Here is a 20,054-nt window from a genome sequence, read left to right on the forward strand (position 1 = left end):
CCACGACTAAATATTTTGGGCCTGTTGATCTTAAGGGGGAAATTGATACGTAGATGAAGGAACAATGAATTAAAAGCAGTGATATGGGCTTTAGACGGAGCTAGACCAATGACCACAAGACTTAGGAGCAGACGTAGGCTATTCAGCCCAACAACACTGATCCAGCCTTCAATGAGGTCATAACTGATCTGATGTGATGATCTTCAACTCCTCTTTCCCGCCTTCTCCCGCTGTTACCAGACACCTAAACGACCCCCTAACGGACTGACCTCATTAACACTACACCTCTGTATGCTTCACCCGATGCCGGTGTTAAGTAGTTACATTGTGTACCTTATGTTGCCCTGTTATGTATTTTATTTTATTTCCCTTTCTTTTTCATGTACTGAATGATCTGTTGAGCTGCTTGCAGAAAAATACTTTTCACTGTACCTCGGTACACGTGACAATAAACAAAATCCAATCCCATATCTCTCATTGGTTTAAAATATGTCTCTCTCAACCTTGAACATACTGAACAACCCAGAATCTACAGCCCCCTGGGTTAAATAATTCTACAGCTCCCCGATGCTCTGAGAGAGGAAATTCCTTCTCATCTCTGTCTGAAATGGGCGAACATTGACTATGTGATCCTGCACTCTGGTCCGAGATGCTCCCACAAGGGAAAACAATCTCACAGCGACTACACTCCGAAGCTCCCTGAGAATCTTTCATGTCTCGATTAGGCCGCCTTCATTCTTCTAAACTCCAATCAGTCCAGGCCCAGCCTACTTAACCTCTCCCTGTAAGAAAATCCCTCCATCCCTCGTGATCCTTCTCAAGACTGCCTTCAAAACCAATCTGTCTTCCTTAGGTAAGGCCACGAAAACTATTCAAAGTATATCAGGTGTAGTCTAACTAGTCTAACTAGTCTAACTTTGTATAGTTTGAGCCAGACGTCCCCATGTTTATATTCTATTCCCTTTGAAATAAATGTCAACATTCAATTTGTCTCCATATTACCTGCAAAACTTGCTTTGTGTGGTTTCTGCATGAGGGCCCCCAATTCCCCCGTTACTTCAGCTTTCTTCAGTCTTTCTACATCTAAATAATATTCCGTTATGTTCCTCCTCCTACCAAAGTGTCTAAACTCACATTTTCCTACATTATGTTCCATCTGCCAAGTTTTTACTCAGTAACTTAAGCCACCTCTGTCCCTCTCTAGATTTTCTGTAACCTCACCACTTGTCTTTATATTTTTGTCATCTCCAGCCGTGGGAATAGTACATTCATTTATTAAACACAGTTTTGAAATTCATGTATATTACATCTACTGATTCCCCCTTCTCCAGCCTTCTCCTTATCACCTCGAACAAGGGCAATAAAGGTTTCAGGCATGATTTCCCCTTCACGAAGCCGTGCTGACTCTGTTTGATTATATTATGTATTTCGAAATGCTCAGCTATTGGATCTGTTATAATGGACTCGAACCGTTTTCCACTGACAGATGTTAAGGTCCCTGGCCTATAGTTACCTGTTTTTGACGCCCTCCCTTTAGAATAAAGGTGTCACATTGGCAGTTTTCTAATCCTCTTGGGGTAAGGTGGGAGGAGCCTGGTGTGGAGTTTATACACCAGCACAGAATAGTTGGGCCGAATGGCCTGTTCCCCTGCTGTACACTTTCTGAAACTTTCGAATCCAATATCCGTAAATTCTCAGGGAAAAGGATTGTGTCCACCTCTGCTCCGAGCTGGGAACCCGGACAGATCCCAAAGTGGAAAATGGAAACCTTTAAAATCCAACACAAAACACATTTCTCTCACATCTAACCCGCGGTTCCATTGTCTCCGGAATTTCCCATTTTATTGACATTTATTGTACATTTTCTGCAGATCCCAATCCGCGGGAACCGTCCGTCTCTGTCCTCCTGCCCTCGGCTGAAGACGTCTCCGCTCAGAGATTCGTCTCCCTCAGCTGCTTAGTGAGAGGTTTCTCCCCCCGAGAGATCTTCGTCAAGTGGACCGTCAATGACAAGCGGTGAATCCCGGGAACTACAAGAACACCGAGGTGATGGCGGAGAACGGCAATAGCTCCTTCTTCATGTACAGCCTGTTATCCATTGCAGCGGAGGAGTGGGCCAGCGGCGCTTCTTACTCCTGTGTGGTGGGACATGAAGCCATCCCCTTGAAGATCATCAACAGAACGGTTGATAAATCCAGCGGTAAACCCAGTTTTGTGAACATTTCCCTCGCTCTGATGGACACCGTTAATTCATGTCAATGAGAATCGATTGGTTATATTTCGAACTAAAATAAAAATAATAAAAACGTTTCCTCTAATTGTGATTTAAACATACAGCCACTTGATTAATGGTGTTTCCACTTTACTGATGTTAGATCTGAAAATGAAATGAAAATCACTTATTGTCACAAGTAGGCTTCAGTCAAGTTATTGTGAAACGCCCCTCAGCGCAACATTCCGGCGCCTGTTCGGGGAGGCTGGTACGGGAATTGAACCGTGCTGCTGGCCTGTCTTGGTCTGCTTTAAAATCCAGCGATTTTAAACCAGTCTCTGGTCAATGAGACCCGGATTTCTACAGGTCTCAGCCCCAAGTCTGATACAACCAGAGCTCTCAGCTCAGAAACACCCTGGGTTAGAGACAGAGTAAAACTCATTCATTCCAGGATTCAGCAAAATATCTTCATTGACTTTCCTCCAGATGAGGAAAAATCGGACAATTTCCCATTTCAGACAAACAAACCCATCACATTTAGATCTCGGTGTTCCTGCTTCTCTCATTGTCCATCCCTTTAAATTAATGTCAGCTTTAAGTTGCTGCATGAGACCCACTGGGAACTGATTTGAGGGTCACACAGAAACATGGACCAACAATCTCCAGTCAAAGAGAGGGGAAAGTGAAATTATTAATCCACTGTACCCCCACCTCCCCAACAGAGAGAGCGGGAGGGGTATTAGTTATTCCACTGTCTCACCACCCACCCACCCACCTCCCACACAGAGAGAGGGGGAAGGGCATTAGTTAATCCACTGTACCCCCACTTCCCCAATAGAGGGAGGGGGAGGGGTATTAGTTAATCCACTGTACCCCCACTTCCCCAATAGAGAGAGGGTCTTTAGTTAATTCACTGTACCCCCAATTCGCCAACAAAGAGAGGAGAGGGGGGCATTAGTTAATCCACTGTACCCCACCTCACCAACAGAGAGAGTGGGAGGGGCTTTAGTTAATACACTGTACCCCCACTTCACCAACAAAGAGAGGGGCATTAGTTAATCCATTGTCTCCCCACGTCCCCAACAAAGAGAGGGTTGGGGCATTACTTAACACACTGTACCCCCACTTCCCCAGCAAAGCGAGGGGAGGAGCATTAGTTAACACACTGTGCCCCCACTTCCCCAGCAAAGCGAGGGGAGGAGCATTAGTTAACACATTGTGCCCCCACTTCCCCAACAAAGAGACGGTGGTGGTCTGAGTTAATCCACTGTACATCCGCTTCCAACAATGAGGGGGGGGGTGTACATTAGTTAATCCACTGTACATCCGCTTCCAACAATGAGGGGGGTGTACATTAGTTAATCCACTGTACATCCGCTTCCAACAATGAGGGGAGTGTACATTAGTTAATCCACTGGACACCCGCTTCCAACAATGAGTGGAAGGACATTATTTAATCCACTGCCTCCCCACTTCCCCAACAAAGAGAGCAAAGGGGCAATACTAACACATTTTACCTCCACTTTCCCAACCAAAAGAGGAGGAAGGTGATGAGTGAACTCTCTGTATCTCCACCTCCAACAGGGAGAACCCAAAGGCAATTTGCTGACCTGACCAGAGAGAGGGAGATTATTAACTCAATATCTTCCCAGTCCCCAAGCAGGAGTTTGGAAGTAAACGTTTGTCTGGACTAAGAACTCAGTTACTGACATTACAAGACGCCATGTAGTTTACAGGCTGAAACATTAGAAAGATGTTCTTAAAATATCTATTTATGCAACATAATGTTTTTAGCACCCTTGTTCCTCTTATCCGTATGCTAAAACCGATTCCCCATAATCCAAATCCAGACTGGTGATTGAATTCTCCCTGGGTTTTCATTGTTCTCTCCTGAGGCACCTCCTTGTATTTTTGCATTAGGCCACCTGATGTCAGCTTGCAACTCACGGAAAACACATTTATATGCAGAAAGTTCAAAATATTCTACATCGGTATCAATAATACCCACAACTGGCAAAGCTACAGACAGCTGATACAAATACACAGACAGATAAACAGACACAGACACTACACACACATGCACACAGACCCAGAAACACACACACGCTCACAAGTAGACACAAACACACACATGGACACACACATAGAAACACATGCACAAACATACACCCAGGCACAACGGACCACACATATTTTGACACAAAAACACACGCAAATGTGCACAAAAATTCACAAGCAAGCACGTAAACACAAAAAGCACATGTTTAGAAACACACAGACTCACGTGCACATCCACACATACAAACACAATTCCATACGCATAAGTGGGTACACGCATGTACACAGACATATACAACCACATGTCGACACAGATACACAGACATATACAGCCAGACAAGCAGGCTGACAGAAGAATATGAAACAGAAATGTAACCAATAACATGTAAATTAGCAGAATTTCACGATGACAGAAATATTTCCATTCAGAGACAATAATCCACACTAACGGACACACGTAGATACATATTAGCTGACTCGTACACACGCTAACACGAACACATATGAATACACATAGAATCATCAATACACATCAATAGATAGTTATAATCAAACATCAGCGCATAAATAGCACCTCTGCCGCATAGCGCCATAATCCCGGGTTCAATTCCAGCCTTGGGTGATTGTCTGTGTGGAGTTCCCACGTTCTGCCGGGTCTGTTCCTGTTTCCTCCACGTGCTCCTGTTTCCTCCCACAGTCCAAAGATGTGCAGGTTCGGTGGATTGGCCAGGCTATATTACCGCTTAATGCCCACAACGTTAGGTGGGGTTACGAGGTTCTGGGGACAGGGCAGGGGCATGCGTCCAGGTAGGGTGCTCTTTCGGAGGGTCGGTGCAGACACAATGGGCCGAATGGCCTCGTTCGGCACAGTAGGGATTATATTTAATGATGATTCTATGATGAAATACAGGCATCAACAAACACACACACACAAACGCACTTATCCAGACACAAACATTAAGACACTGACATGCATGTTGAACGTATAAAGACACATTAACACTTTCATTACTGGACAGGGAAGTATGAACTTATATTGAACAGGCATTAATATATAAACATAGACTTCAACACACAAACACACACAATAAAACACTCAGATATACACATTAACAGAAGATAAACAAAGTTCACACAGGCGCTGACACACAAATATACAGATCAATACTCATTGACACATGAACACACAATGACACTTATAAAGACATCGGGACACACAAAAGAAGAGTAAAGAAATACGAATTTCGCATCCACACAGACACAAAAGCTAAAGAACAAACACAAACGTCAGGCAAGGGCGGCACGGTGGCATAGTGGTTAGCACTGCTGCCTCACGCCACCATGGACCTGGGGTTGATCCCGCTCCTGGGTCTGTGTCCCAGTGGACTTTCCCAGTGACCCGTGGGTCTCACCCCGATAACCCAATGATGCGCAGGGTAGGTGGATTGGCCATGCTAAATTGCCCCTTAATTGGAAGACAAAAGTTACAGAGATCGATTTCTGAGTGTCATGAACTCAATAGTAGATATGCAATGACAAATATGTTAAAGAATGAATTAGCAGCGGGAGAAAATGAAACGAGAATATTAAAAAACATATCCTGGATTAATAAACAAACTAATTATATTTGGCTCGATCCTCGTAGATACCACAGACCACACCTGGACTGAAGAAAATGAGGATGATAACGGGAACATCTGGACAACCGCTTCCACATTCATCACCCTGTTCTTCCTGAGCATTTCCTACAGCGCTGCAGTCACTCTGGTGAAGGTGAGAAGATTCAATCCACTCACACTTCAAACTGACAGAGGCCGTTTAAAACATCTCTAAATGTTTGATTGATTAAAAACTCTAACATCAATGTCCCAGATCATAAACATCTGCTTCATCATTTCTCTCTCTTTTACAGATCAAGTGATCGGTTGACGTTCGGACGCTGTAGATTTCCCTCAGCTGTTTATTATGATCTGTGTGACAGAAATACAATATCTCCTCTTGGTGACTCTAACAGTAAAATTATCTCAGTTTATTATTCTGCATCTGTAACTGAGACAATCATGGACAGTATTTCTGCTTTTCAGTTTAAAATGTACGCGATAATTTTGGCTGTAATGTAATTGTAGTTAATAATTTCTCTCAATGTCATGTCTAAATAAGTAACTTACCTCGTACCTTATTTACAACAGTTGCCTTCTCTTTATGTTGAGCTCCTGTTCTCTCTTGTGTCTGTTACAGTTGTACATACATTTGGCAGCTCAGAGGGCGTGTGTTCTGTTCTCACTGTGACCCTCAATCGTTATGTTCCCTTTTGTAAACATCAAAATAAACTTTTGTGCTATATTTTCTCTGAAATTTTAATAAATATTGAATGAAAAATGAAGAAAACAAGTCTAATCTGAACTCCTTTCTCTCAGGTCCATCGGAAGCGCTCCATTTCCCCGATTACACAGTTTTCTCCCCTTTCCCAGACAGATATTTCTCACCAGTCCTGTCTGGGATGTGTCTGAACTCAAGGCCCCTCAGTGAAAGAGCCACTGCGCCACCAAGCGGCCCATCCGGGTTAAGCCACCTTCACCTTTGCCTTTTTATGGTAAACTCCAGAGACAGAATGATTGCACAGCTGAAGAATTCCACAGATTCACTCCCCTTTGATGGAAGAAATGTCTCCTCACCTCTGTCCTAAATTTGAGATCTCTTACTCTGAGATTATGCCCTCTGGTCCTAGACTCTCCCACAAGAGGAAACGATGATTTTTCAGGCTGTGTAACTGGTTGAAGCTCTTTCCACAGTCAGTTCACTGGAACATTCTCCCTCAGGTGTGTGTGGGTCTCGGGGCTTTTCCAGTCACACTGATGTTTGAAATCTCTTCCCACAGTCAGAACAGACAAACACATTGACAGTTTGTGATATGTAGGTCCTAATGAATTGAGTCAGATCTTAATGTTATATTTGGTTCGAGTTGCCCAGCTGCCAAATCTCCCGTTCTAATGCCTGAAAAAGAAGTTTTGAACCAGAATATTGTCCCCAGTGTCTCTCTGTCCGCTGAGGTATCCACTGGGTGTGGAAGGTGTCACGCATTCCGGTGGATACCACATGCTGCCTCTGCAAGACCACTGGGAATAGACAAGACCACAGAACAGAAGTCGGCAGCCAGAGTAACCGCCCACCCCCTCCATAATAATAATAATAATCTTTATTGTCACAAGTAGACATTAACAATGCAATGAAGTTACTGTGAAAAGCCCCTCGTCACCACACTCCGGCGCATGGTTGGGTCACAGAGGGAGCATTCAGAATGTTCAATTCACAGCACGTCTTTCGGGACTTGTGGGAGCAAACTGGAGCACCCGGAGGAAACCCACGGGGAGAACGTGCAGACTCCACACAGACAGTGACCCAAGCTGGGCATCGAATCTGGAACCCTGAAACTGTGAAGCAACAGTGCTATCCTACACCACCCAGCTACAATGCACTGTTTTAATCAGACTCAAAGTAGATTCACGCTCAGCACAAGAATATTAGATAGTATACTGTCAGATCCACAAACTCTGCCAAAGTGGCTGCAACTTAACAGGTTACTGTGGACATTAAACTGTGGGCAATATTCGATGCTGTGACCAATATTTAGTTAAACACGGACCTGAATAAGGAAACTTTGCAGCCACCTGTGAAGTTTAAATGTGTCGTTGTGTCAGGATGAACCAGCATTTGAGGAATATGAAATCTCGGGACTGTTGGTCTCCAAGTGCCGTATTGAACACAGGAGAATGACCTTGAATTGGGACAGAGATAAGCGTGAGTGAGCATCGCAAACTGCTATTGTATCGGGGTGTTCTGGGCCCCAGAGATTTAACCCTGCAGTTAATTGTCAGGGACGCAGTATAATAAGCTCTGAACAAAGCAAATGTGTGTGTGAGAAGCACCAGGAACCAGCTGAACCAGCAGAGCTGAAAGTCTCCCAGTGCAGCCAAAGGACTGACCTTATTCCAGCTTCCAAGCCCACCTCAGACCCAACCTCCTGGCTCTTCATCTACAAGAACGTTTGAGGACTTTGGGTCTGTACTCGTTGGGGTTTAGAAGAATGATAGGGGATCTTATTGAAACTTACAAGATACTACGAGGCCTGGATAGAGTGGACATGGAGAGGGTGTTTCCACTTGCAGCAAAAACTAGAACCAGAGGATACCATCTCAGAATAAAGGGATGATCCTTTAAAACAGATGAGGAGGAATTTCTTCAGCCAGAGGATGGTGAATCTGTGGAAAACTTTGCCGCAGAAGGCTGTGGAGGCCAATTCACTGAGTGTCTTTAAGACAGAGATAGGTAGGTTCTTTATTAATAAGGGGATCACGGGTTATGGGGAGAAGGCAGGGGAGTGGGGATGAAAAAATATCAACCACGATTGAATGGCGGAGCAGACTCGATGGGCCAAATGGCCGCATTCTGCTCCTATGTCTTATGGTCTTATAAGAAGCTTCAGAGACTCATGATCATTATTTGTTTTTAAAAACGCTTCACTCCAACTAAAGGATCAGCTCAATAAGAAGACATCAGACCTGCAGCGATATAAAGATTGCAGTCTACATTCCATTTTCATCATCATAGCTTCAACTTGATCTGTATCTAATTTCTGTCTATGTCAGTGAGTGAAAGAGCTGAGAGACTTAGATGCTCAAACATCCAGGGGAAGATTGTAAAAAATAAATAACCTTTATTCCTTTAAAAATCACCAGTAAGCCTGCTGCTGAACTGTATTTTAAATAAAGAAATATCACGCTGAGGGTCAGGAAATATCACACAAACATCCTGATAATGGACGGGAAAGGTCCACGAAATGTAATCAACCGTTGTATAACCCCCTTCAGGTAGCTATATAGAGGCTGCAGCCTCTCACACTAAATGTATACGTGATCCACAGACACCTCCAGGCTACAAACAGCAGCTTCAGCCTGGGAGTGGGTGAAACATTTAAAAAACCTGTTACAATATAAGCGATCTTGGGGCGCTAGGACCCGGCTGGGAACAGAAACCTTCAGGTTCCGCCCACCAGTTGTTGCATCCCAAGACGCCAGCGCATGCGCTCTGCTTCCCCAAGATGGCGGCTGTGACCAGGGCCTGGTCCCGGGACAGAGAGCTGACCGGCGGTGATATGACCTGAGGATCACCACACCTCAGGCAAGGGGCCAGGTTGGGAAGGCGGTGCCTTCAGGAATAACTGGGAAGGTGATGTTTGGTGAGTTGCTGCAGTCTGTGTAGTGAAGGTGCTGTCACAGTGGTGTGAGGTAAGGAAGTACAGGATTATTACACAGCAATGATGAATTAAGGGGAATGTAAATCCAGCTCAGGCTGCTTTCAGATTGGAAAGGGAGCTAAGGTGTGTCCTTAGAGCTGGTGAATGTTCTGGCTTTGGCAGTTTCTCTGTAAAGTCCTTCTCATTCATTCCCTCTCTTTACAGCACAGATAGAGGCCCTTTGGCCCATTCATAATAATCTTTATTATTGCCACAAGTAAGCCTGACATAAATTCCGCTACCTGGGGATCCAAATAGCCCATGACTGGAAAGGGATCCACAAATGGAACCTCACCAGCCTGGCGGAGGAAGTAAAAAAGGACCTGCAAAGATGGAACACACTCCCACTCTCCCTCGCAGGAAGAGTCCAGACGATCAAAATGAACGTATTGCCCAGGTTCCTCTTCCTGTTTAGATCCATTCCGATCTACATCCCCAAGGCCTTCTTCATAGCGCTGGACAAACTTATCATGGCGTTCGTATGGGGGGGTAAAAATGCTAGGATCCCAAAGAAGGTCCTACAGAAAACAAAATCCAGGGGGGGGGCTAGCCCTCCCGAATCTACAATTCTACCACTGGGCGGCAACAGCCGAGCGAGTAAGGGGATGGATCCAGGAGCCAGAAGCCGAGTGGGTGCGTGCGGAGGAGGCCTCCTGCATGGGGACCTCCCTCCGGGCCCTCGCCATGGCAGCACTCCCATCCCCACCCAAAAAACACTCCAGCAGCCCAGTGGTGACAGCCACCCTCCAATCCTGGAACCAACTGCGGCAGCAATTTGGCCTGAACAAAATGTCGGACAAGGCTCCCATCTGCAACAACCATAGGTTCAAACCAGCACTGACTGACGCCACCTTCAAAAGGTGGAGACAGGACAGGGGGACACTGACAGTCAGGGACCTATACACGGACGACAGGATTGCAACACTGGACGAACTGACAGAGAAATTTCAGCTAGCTGGGGGGAACGAGCTACGGTACCTGCAGCTCAAAAACTTCCTACGAAAGGAGACAAGGACGTACCCACAACCGCCACGACAGACACTACTGGAAGACCTACTGGACGCAAGTATCCTAGAGAAAGGGAACTGTAGTGACATGTATGGCCGACTGGTAGATAGGGACGACACCGTACTGGACGCAACAAGAAGGAAATGGGAGGACGACCTGGGGATGGAGATAGGGTGGGGACTCTGGAGCGAAGCACTGCATAGGGTCAACTCCACCTCCACGTGCGCAAGGCTCAGCCTGACGCAACTAAAAGTGGTACATAGAGCCCACTTAACGAGAAACCGTATGAGTAGGTTCTTCCCGGAGGTGGAGGACAGATGTGAGCGGTGCCAAAGAGGCCCGGCCAACCACGCCCACATGTTCTGGTCTTGCCCCAGACTTGTGGAGTACTGGACAGCCTTCTTCGAGGCTATGTCCAAAGTGGTGGGGGTGAGGGTGGAGCCATGCCCGATAGTGGCGGTCTTCGGGGTTTCAGACCAGCCAGATCTATTCCTGGGGAGGAGGGTGGACGCCCTTGCCTTTGCCTCCCTGATCGCCCGCCGTAGAATCCTGTTTGGCTGGCGGTCAACAGCACCGCCCAGAGCTGCAGACTGGCTGTCCGACCTCTCGGATTCTCTCCAAATGGAGAAAATCAAATTCGCCATCCGAGGGTCGGACGACGGTTTCCACAGAACGTGGGAGCCATTCATGCAATTGTTCCGGGACCTGTTTGTGGCCAACGTACAAGAGGAAGAATAGTCGGGGGAAGGTAGCCGGCGGGGAGGGGGGGGGGGGGCTACGGGCTCATTACGGGGGTTTGATGGCTAGCTAAGGCCCAAAACCAAACTAAATAAATGCCAATAAACATGTTGGGGAATGTAAAATATGTATGCCGGCAAAGAGGGGGAGGCCACAGTTATTACTACGAAGATGCTCACCTGTAAATATATATGTTAATTTTTGCGTGTTTTTTTTTCTCTCTCTAACAATTTGTAATTTGTTCAATATAAAACATGAAAACTGAATAAAAAACATTTATAAAAAAAAAAAAAATTATTGCCACAAGTAGGCTGACATTAACACTGCAATGAAGTTACGATGAAAATCCCCCAGTCGTCACACTCCGGCGCCTGTTCGGGTAGACAGAGTGAGAATTCAGAATGTCCAATTCACCTAACAAGCTCATCTTTCGGGACTTGTGGGTGGAAACCGGAGCACCCGGAAAAACCCCACGCAAACACAGAGAGAACATACAGACTCCCCACAGACAGTGAACCAAGCGCGAAATTGAACCCAGGTCCCTGGTGCTGTGAAGCAACAGTGCTACCCGCTGTGCTACCATGCCACCCATAAGATTATTAGATTACTAGGTCTGGACGAATTGTGTCCCAGGATGCTGTGGGACATGAGGGAGAGATTGCAGTGGCTCTGACCCAAAGTTTTAACCACAAATTAGGCCTGTATTTGCTAGAATTTGGACATTTAGGGTGTGATCTAATTGAAGTATTTAAGATATTAACAGGGAAAGACAGGGTCGATAAAGATCACCTATTTCCACTGGTTGGAGATGCTAAAACTAGGGATCATTGTCTAAAAATCAGGGCTGGACCGTTCAGGAGAGATGTTAGGAAGAACTTCTTCACACACAGGGTGGGAGAGGGTTGGAACTCTCTCCCACAAACAGCAGGTGAAGCTGGAACAGTTGTTAAGTTTAAATGTGAGTTTTGTTGAGCAAAGGTATTAATGGATATGGCGTTAGGTCACAGATCAGTCTGATCCCACTAAATGGCAGGACAGACTCGAGGGGCTGAATGGCTTATTCCTGTCCCTGTGTGTATTTCTGTGATTCTGAAATTCAGACAACACCATGACAGGGAAAGAGTCTGGATTAGAACCTGAGTTAGTCCGAGCTGTAAACCATCCCTCCAGATCCTGGCCCTTCATGGATTTAATAAAGGTCAAGGCAATAGTTGGATTATTGAAAGACTTGACGGAGTTGTTGGATACCATTTTTTAGGTCTCAGGATAAAGCCTGACGTAATTCACTCCCCACAGCCTTGAGCTGCATTTGAACTTCATCGAAGCCTCGATGTTTTGTTTGTGTTGCTGCCGAAAAGTCCTTGAAGAAGTAAATCCTCACTCCTTCCTGGAGCTAGGTGCTACCTCGCCGTTCCCTCTCCAGGACATACTTTCAAGTTGTGGAAGCGAATTATTACAGGCCTGGGATGAAAACTATCCCTCGGACTCAAAGACCAATGCACGTTTCTAATTTGAAACGCCCAGGCTTTACATCCAGCTTGAGAAAACGTGGCAGTCGGTCCTTGAAGAACCTAACGGGAGTCTTACCCTCCACACTAAATGGACAGAAAATAACATCATTTATGGGCAGCACGGTAGCACAGTGGTTAGCACAGTTGCTTCAATGCTCCAGGGTCCCAGGTTTGACTCCTGGCTTGGGTCACTGTCTCTCTGGAATCTGCACGTTCTCCCCGTGTCTGCGTAGGTTTACTCCGGGTACTCCGGTTTCTTCCCAGAGATCAAAGATGTGCAGGTTAGGTAGATTGGCCATGATAAGTTTCCCCTAGTGCCCAAATAAAAGGTTAGGTGGGGTCACTGTGATACGGGGATGGGTTATGGGCGTGGGTGGTGTGCTGTTTCCAAGGCGTAGACTCAATGGGCCGAGTGATCTCCTGCACTGTAAATTCTATGATGACCATCCGACAGGCCAATGGCTCGGATGTTCTTTCTCCGACCCTCGGTCTTCCAAGTCCTCCAGCACCTCCTTGGCTGGTTTTCAAAGGATTGAATACGGAGGCATCTTGCTGAATGTTCAGGATTCTCTCCACCGGATCATCGAGCCTCTTCATGGTGTTTTGCAACTGGGCCGCATGAGTTCACAGATATTGAGTCAGCACACTCAGCCTCTGGTCAAAACCACGGATAATGTCGGCAGTCATCATTTTCGCCACCTCCCAGAGAGCCCCGGAGAGTGGGGGGTCGAGAGACCTCCTGAGGGTCAGGCAGCCATGTTGAAAAGGCGGCTCCATCCCCGCTGAATCCACCTGCGCTGTTTATCGATGATTTCTTCACTTTTTCCAGCATAATCCTACCAGACCAAACCCCGAGTCTTCCAGGAACACGATAACAAATATTAATGCAAGGATTAGGTAGATGAGTGCCAGGCAATCAGGATGACTGTCAGATTATAGTTTAGTGGCACCAGAACCTGTGGTAAGGCAGCTACTCCCCCACCCATATCACATGCCTGACACCCCCCCCCCCCCCCCCCCCCCCCCCCACAGCCACAGACAGATTTCTGATTGAGGTTGTGGAGGGTTATGGGGAACTGGCAGGTAAATGGAGAGAAAGCTGAGATGAGATGGGATTTCTTTATTCGAGGATGTGGTGAAGGTTTTGGAATTCTCTACCTCCGAGGATTCTAGAGCTTCAGTCATCGAGTATTTTCAAGCCACGGACTGATAGGTTTCTAGATATTCAAGAGGTCAAGGGACATGAAGCTAGCGTGGGAAAATGGTGATGAGGTAGATCGGCCAATGATCTCATTGAATGGTTCAGGTTTGATGGGCCGAATGGCTGACTGCAGCTCATATTTGTTCTGATCTCCTGGACAGGAAGCTGTGAGTTTGGATCTGTCAATCAACATTAATCAGCACCTTCAGGAGAATTGGGAGGGTGAATATTAGATACAGCAGAGTGAGAATGGAGGGAGAGTGTGTGGGATGGAAATTTGCAGCTTTCGGGGAATAAGAGAGAGAAAAAAATGTGACATAGAAACTAGAATTGTCTGTTTCTGCCCTGTACTGACAGTGATGAATTTTGTAAATTGTTTTTACAGGATATTAGACAAGGAGGAATTACAGACAGAAATCTCAAAAGACACGTCTCGACCTGATAGTCACTCGATTCCTTAGAACCTGAATATCATCGGCCTTTGAATCAAGAAATGAAATGTTTACCGGAACTGTCAGCTAAAGATTTCAAACATCAGTGTGACTGGAAAAGCACCGAGACCCACACAACACACACCCGAGTGAGAGTGTTCCAATGAACTGACTGTGGAAAGAGCTTTAACCAGTTACACAGCCTAAAAAAACATCACACTATTCACAGCGTGTAAAGACCGTACTCGTGTTGTGTGTGTGGATGAGGCTTCAACTGATCAACCAGCCTAGAGAGACACGAGGAGACCCAAAACATGGAGAAACCGTGGAAATGTGAGGACTGTGGGAAGGGATTCCAAGCCCCATCTCAGGTGGAGATTCATATACGCAGTCACACTGGCGAGAGGCCGTTCACCTGCTCTCAGTGTGGGAAGGGATTCACTCAGTTATCCAGCCTGCAGACACACCAGCGAGTTCACACTGGGGAGAGGCCATTCACCTGCTCTCAGTGTGGGAAGGGATTCAGTGATTCATCCGGCCTGTGGAAGCATCAGCGAGTTCACACTGGGGAGAGGGTGTTCACCTGCTCCCAGTGTGGGAAGGGGTTCACTCAGTTATCCAACCTGCAGTCACACCAGCGAGTTCACACTGGGGAGAGACCATTCACCTGCTCTCAATGTGGGAAGGGATTCAGTAATTTATTCAATCTGCAGACACATCAGCGAGTTCACACTGGGGAGAGGCCATTCACCTGCTCTCAGTGTGGGAAAGGATTTACTCACATTTCCCACCTGCGGAGCCACCAGCGAGTTCACACTGGGGAGAGGCCATTCACCTGCTCCAAGTGTGGGAAAGGATTTACTCAATTATCCACCCTGCAGACACACCAGCGAGTTCACTCTGGGGAGAGGCCTTTCACCTGCTCTCGGTGTGGGAAGGGATTCAGTCAGTTAACTCACCTGCAGACACACCAGCGAGTTCACACTGGGGAGAGGCCATTCACCTGCTCTCAGTGTGGGAAAGGATTTACTCAGTTATCCACCCTGCGGAGACACCAGCGAGTTCACACTGGGGAGAGACCATTCACCTCTCAATGTTAGACGGGACTGCATGTTTCACCACACCTACTGTGACACCAACAATTTCACAATTGATTACAGGGGTTGGATTCTGCTGTTATTGTTTCTGCTCCGCACCCAGAACTACATTTAGTTCATTCTGACAGGTGGTCAGTGGGGATGGTCGAAGGGTTTCTTTCTGCTGGACTGGCCGGTCTCACCACTTTGCCTCCAGTGGGCTGATGCTGTTTGAGCCTTGTTGCTAATACCTGGCTTCAAATTGCACAAGGATCTCAGAGTGAAAGGGTGTTTGGAATTGTGGAGATATTTAGTTTCCATTTCTGTTTGGAAACCCCCCCCCCCCCCCAAGCAATGATGCCATGGAGATGGGCCCTGGTGGTTACATGGTTCCTTTGTTTAATTTATCTGGATGTCCTCACAGAAGAAAACTATCAGTGTATGAGGGGCAAGTTGTCTGAGGTTGACTGGGAAACTGATTGGTACAGGGAATACCTAATATTTAAGGAATTATTACATATTTATCAGGGGGTCGATTAGCTCAGTTGGCTGGACGGCTGGTTTGTGATGCAGAGCGAGGTCAACAGAGAGGATTCAACTCCCGTACTGGCTGAGTTTATTCACGAAGGCCCCCCCCCCCCTTCTCAACCAGGCCCCTCGCCTGAGGTGTGCTGACCCTCGGGTTAAATTACCCTCAGTCAGCTCTCTCTCTGTCAAAGGGGAGAGCAGCCTATGGTCCTCTGGGATTTTTGCAACTTTTATTTCACACATATACAAGAAATATAGATTCCTTTAAGGAACAAAAATCTAACAGGAAAAATGATGTAACCGTGGCTAACAAGGAAAGTTAAAAGATTCCATGAGATCCATTAAAATTCAGCAAAGGAGGACCAAGAAACTGATGAGAGCAAACTGGCGAGAAACATAAAAACCAACTGGAAAAGCTTCGACAGGAATGTGAAAAGGAAAAGATTAGCAAAGACCAATGTGGGTCCATTCCAGGCAGAGACAGGAGAGTTTATAATGGGGAGTAAGGAAATGGCAGAGAAACTAAACAATGTGTGTCTGTCTTCACAGAGGAAGATACAGAAATTGTCCCCGAAACACCAGAGAACCAAGGAACAGTAAGAGATGAGAATTAATGAAAAGGTAGCACTGGAGAAATTAATGGGGTTGAAAGTGAATAAATCCCCAAAAGCTGATGATCTACATCCCAGAGTGTTGAACGAGGTGGCTATAGAGATCTCTATTCTTCATTCTAAATTCTCCTGACTCTGTCTGGAACAGACAAAACTTTTAACTGAGCCAAACGTTTCCTTTTTACGTAGCCATAGAAACTTTTGCAGTCCATTTTGATGTATTTTGCTCGTTCACATTCTATTCTATTCTCCCTTTGTCTCTCGGTGTCTTGGTCGAAGAACGGACATAAATCCTCAGGAATGAATCATCACCTTGGACAGGTTCTGAGACAATTAAGTTTCGACTTATAGGGCCGGGTAACTATAATCGTGGAGTGTGGTTTTAGATTGTGCAAACGGGCAACGTTCTAGTTTATAGTTTAATATGTAGGTTTCCGAGTTAAAGTAGCTTCTCGTTTGTTTGTTGCATTAAAATCATAAGACTTGAAGTCCCGCCGTGTGATCCTTTAATTTGTTGACTGGGAATTTGATTTTTTTGAAGACGTTGCTGACCTTTATGGGAGTCTAAATCCACAAGTTCTGTCTTCCTATTTGAGCCTCGGGCACCTTTCTGTCTCTATTGCTCGTGTCAATGACAGCCAGGTGATGGAGCTGAGGGCTGAATTTAGCTGAGAATAACGGGGCCTGTTCCCCAGTTGGGAAACTGCCATGGGCGTCGCTAATAGAGACAGGAAGGTGCTGGAGGACTGACAGGGAACTGGACATCCAACCAATCAGGGTTCGGGGTGAGGGGGGGTGACCGGGGCGAGGGGGGGGTGACCGGGGCTGACGGTGATGTGACCCCCAGGGTTCAGTGCCCCCGTGTCCAAAGCGGGGAGTCACGGGAACAGGGTACAGAGGAGCTGAAGGGAAACCATTTGGGTCCAGAACATTGTGAACATCCTGTTACTCTGGTTGTCTTTGATCCTCAAGTAATTTTCTGTTAGTTTTTTTTTAACCATGTTCTGCTTTATCAATAAACTTTTAACAGTAAACTATTTGAATTTGTTGGACTTTTCCTGATTAAATTTGTTCACTTTCGGGAAAGTAGGTGAGAGGGGTTGACAGGCTCTTTAACAGAAAGTGAGTCCGTCTGAGGTAATTGGCACAGGAGCCAGAGGGGTAGAGGAAATCGGATTTTTCTTTTGACAGTGATTGAAAATGGGTTCATGAAATCAATCGTGATTGACTAATTTATTAAGATTCTTTGAGGAGGTAACAAGGGATGTCAATAAAGGGGAACCTGTAGATGTGCTTTTATCATTTCCCAAGGTGTCACATCAAGTTATTACACAAAGTAAGAACTCATGGCATGGGGTCAACATATCAGCATGTATAGAGGATTGGTGGGCGAACAGGAAGCAGCCAGTAGGTATAAATGGGTCATTTCTGGGTGGGTAAAATTTGACAAGTGGAATGTCACCAGGATCAGTGCTGGGCTCCCAACCATTTACAATCTGTATGAATGTGTTGGATGATGGAATTGAATATCTGCGGCTAAATTTTCTGATGCCTCAAAGACAGGTCGGACAGCAATTTGTGAAGTGGATTTAAGTACTCTGACTACAAATAGGTTAAGTGGGTGGCAAAAACCTGGCAGATGGAGCATAACTTTGGAAAATGTGAATTGTCCACTTTGTCAGGAAGTATTAAATAAAACAATATTACTTAAATGGGGAGAGATTGCAGAACTCGGAGATACAGAGGGATCGGGTGTCCTGGAATCGCAAGTTAGACTGCAGGTACACCAAGTGATTAGGAAGGTCAATGGAATATTGTTAATTGCAAAGGAAATGGAATATAAAAGTAAGGATGTTTTGCTGCAGTTGTACAGGGCCTTCGTGGGACCATATTTAGAGCACTGTGTACCGTTTGGGTCTCCTTATTTTAGTAATGAGATAAGTGCATTAGAAGCAGTATAGAGAAGGTTGACTCTGGATTCCTGGAATGAGGGGGTTATCCTCTGAGGAAAGGTTTGACAGGTTGGGCCTGTATCCTTTGCAGTTTAGAAGAATGAGAGATGATCTTATTTAAACACAGGAGACGCTGAGTGGAATTGACAGAGAGAATGTTTCCCCTTGTGGCAGAGACTAGAACTAGGGGACACCATTTACAAATAAGGGGTCTCCCATTTATGATGCTGATAATTTTTCCCCCTGATGGCTGGGTCTATGGATCCTCCTTCCCCAGAGAGGGCTGGAGGTGGGGGTCATTGAATCTGCTTTAAGGCTGAATTTGATCGATTCTTGATTGACAACAGAATGAAAGGATGGAGAAGGAAAGTGGAGTTGAGACCACAATCAGATTAGCCCTGATTTCATTGAATGGAGGAGCAGGATCGAGGGGACGAATGGTCGACTCCTGCTCCTAATTTATATTGACCCCTAACACCCCCGCTTCCCCAAACTCTGAAATGATTCACAGTTATAGCCCTTATTGGTGGCAGTGGTTAGATTTTATTCAGTATAAATAAGAGTTGACAGTCTAATATCTGAGCAGTAGTATCAAAGTGCAGCAGCATTACCATTGCACTCTGGGTAGAAGCACCATTTCCATTGGTTGTTTTAAAGTCAGTTTCTCTCTGGAGTGTGTGTCAATGCTTTGATGCTGTCACAATATTGTCTCAATCCCTTGGTCACATTAACATAGAACATTACAGTGCAGTACAGGCCCTTCGGCCCTCGATGTTGCGCCGTCCTGTGAAACCCCTCTAAAGTCCCTCTACACTATTTCCTTATCGTCCATATGCCTATCCAATGACCATTTGAATGCGTTTAGTGTTGGCGAGTCCACTACTGTTGCAGGCAGGGCATTCCACGCCCTTACTACTCTCTGAGTAAAGAACCTACCTCTGGCATCTGTCCTATATCTATCTCCCCTCAATTTAAAGCTATGTCCCCTCGTGCTGGACATCACCATCCGAGGAAAAAGGCTCTCACTGTCCACCCTATCTAATCCTCTGATCATCTTGTATGCCTCAATTAAGTCACCTCTTAACCTTCTTCTCTAACGAAAACAGCCTCAAGTCCTTCAGCCTTTCCTCATACGATCTTCCCTCCATACCAGGCAACATTCTTGTAAATCTCCACTGTACCCTTTCCAATGCTTCCACATCCTTCCTATAATGTGGCAACCAGAACTGCACACAATACTCCAAATGCGGCCACACCAGAGTTTTGTACAACTGCAACATGACCTCATGGTTCCGAAACACAATTCCTCTACCATTTCATCTCCTGCTGTGTCTCAAGTAGCTGTGTGTGTTTGGGACCCGGTCTTCAGCCCATTTCACCGTAAATTTACACTTGCTATTTTTCACATGTAACAAATCATATCTACACACTCACA

General features: G+C 45.9%; 2 long non-coding RNA genes across 2 annotated transcripts; both read left to right on the forward strand.

Annotated features, from left to right (window-relative positions):
• The first annotated feature begins 5,842 nt into the window (after positions 1–5,842).
• LOC119960414 lies at positions 5,843–6,658 on the forward strand. Its single transcript, XR_005459407.1, has 2 exons — positions 5,843–6,043; positions 6,183–6,658. It is a non-coding gene; the product is annotated as an uncharacterized LOC119960414 (long non-coding RNA).
• A 2,768-nt stretch (positions 6,659–9,426) lies between these two features.
• LOC119960411 lies at positions 9,427–14,657 on the forward strand. Its single transcript, XR_005459404.1, has 2 exons — positions 9,427–9,555; positions 14,407–14,657. It is a non-coding gene; the product is annotated as an uncharacterized LOC119960411 (long non-coding RNA).
• The last annotated feature ends 5,397 nt before the right edge of the window (positions 14,658–20,054 follow it).

This window comes from Scyliorhinus canicula, unplaced genomic scaffold, assembly GCF_902713615.1.
Source record: "Scyliorhinus canicula unplaced genomic scaffold, sScyCan1.1, whole genome shotgun sequence".
In the NCBI taxonomy this organism is placed as follows: domain Eukaryota; kingdom Metazoa; phylum Chordata; class Chondrichthyes; order Carcharhiniformes; family Scyliorhinidae; genus Scyliorhinus; species Scyliorhinus canicula.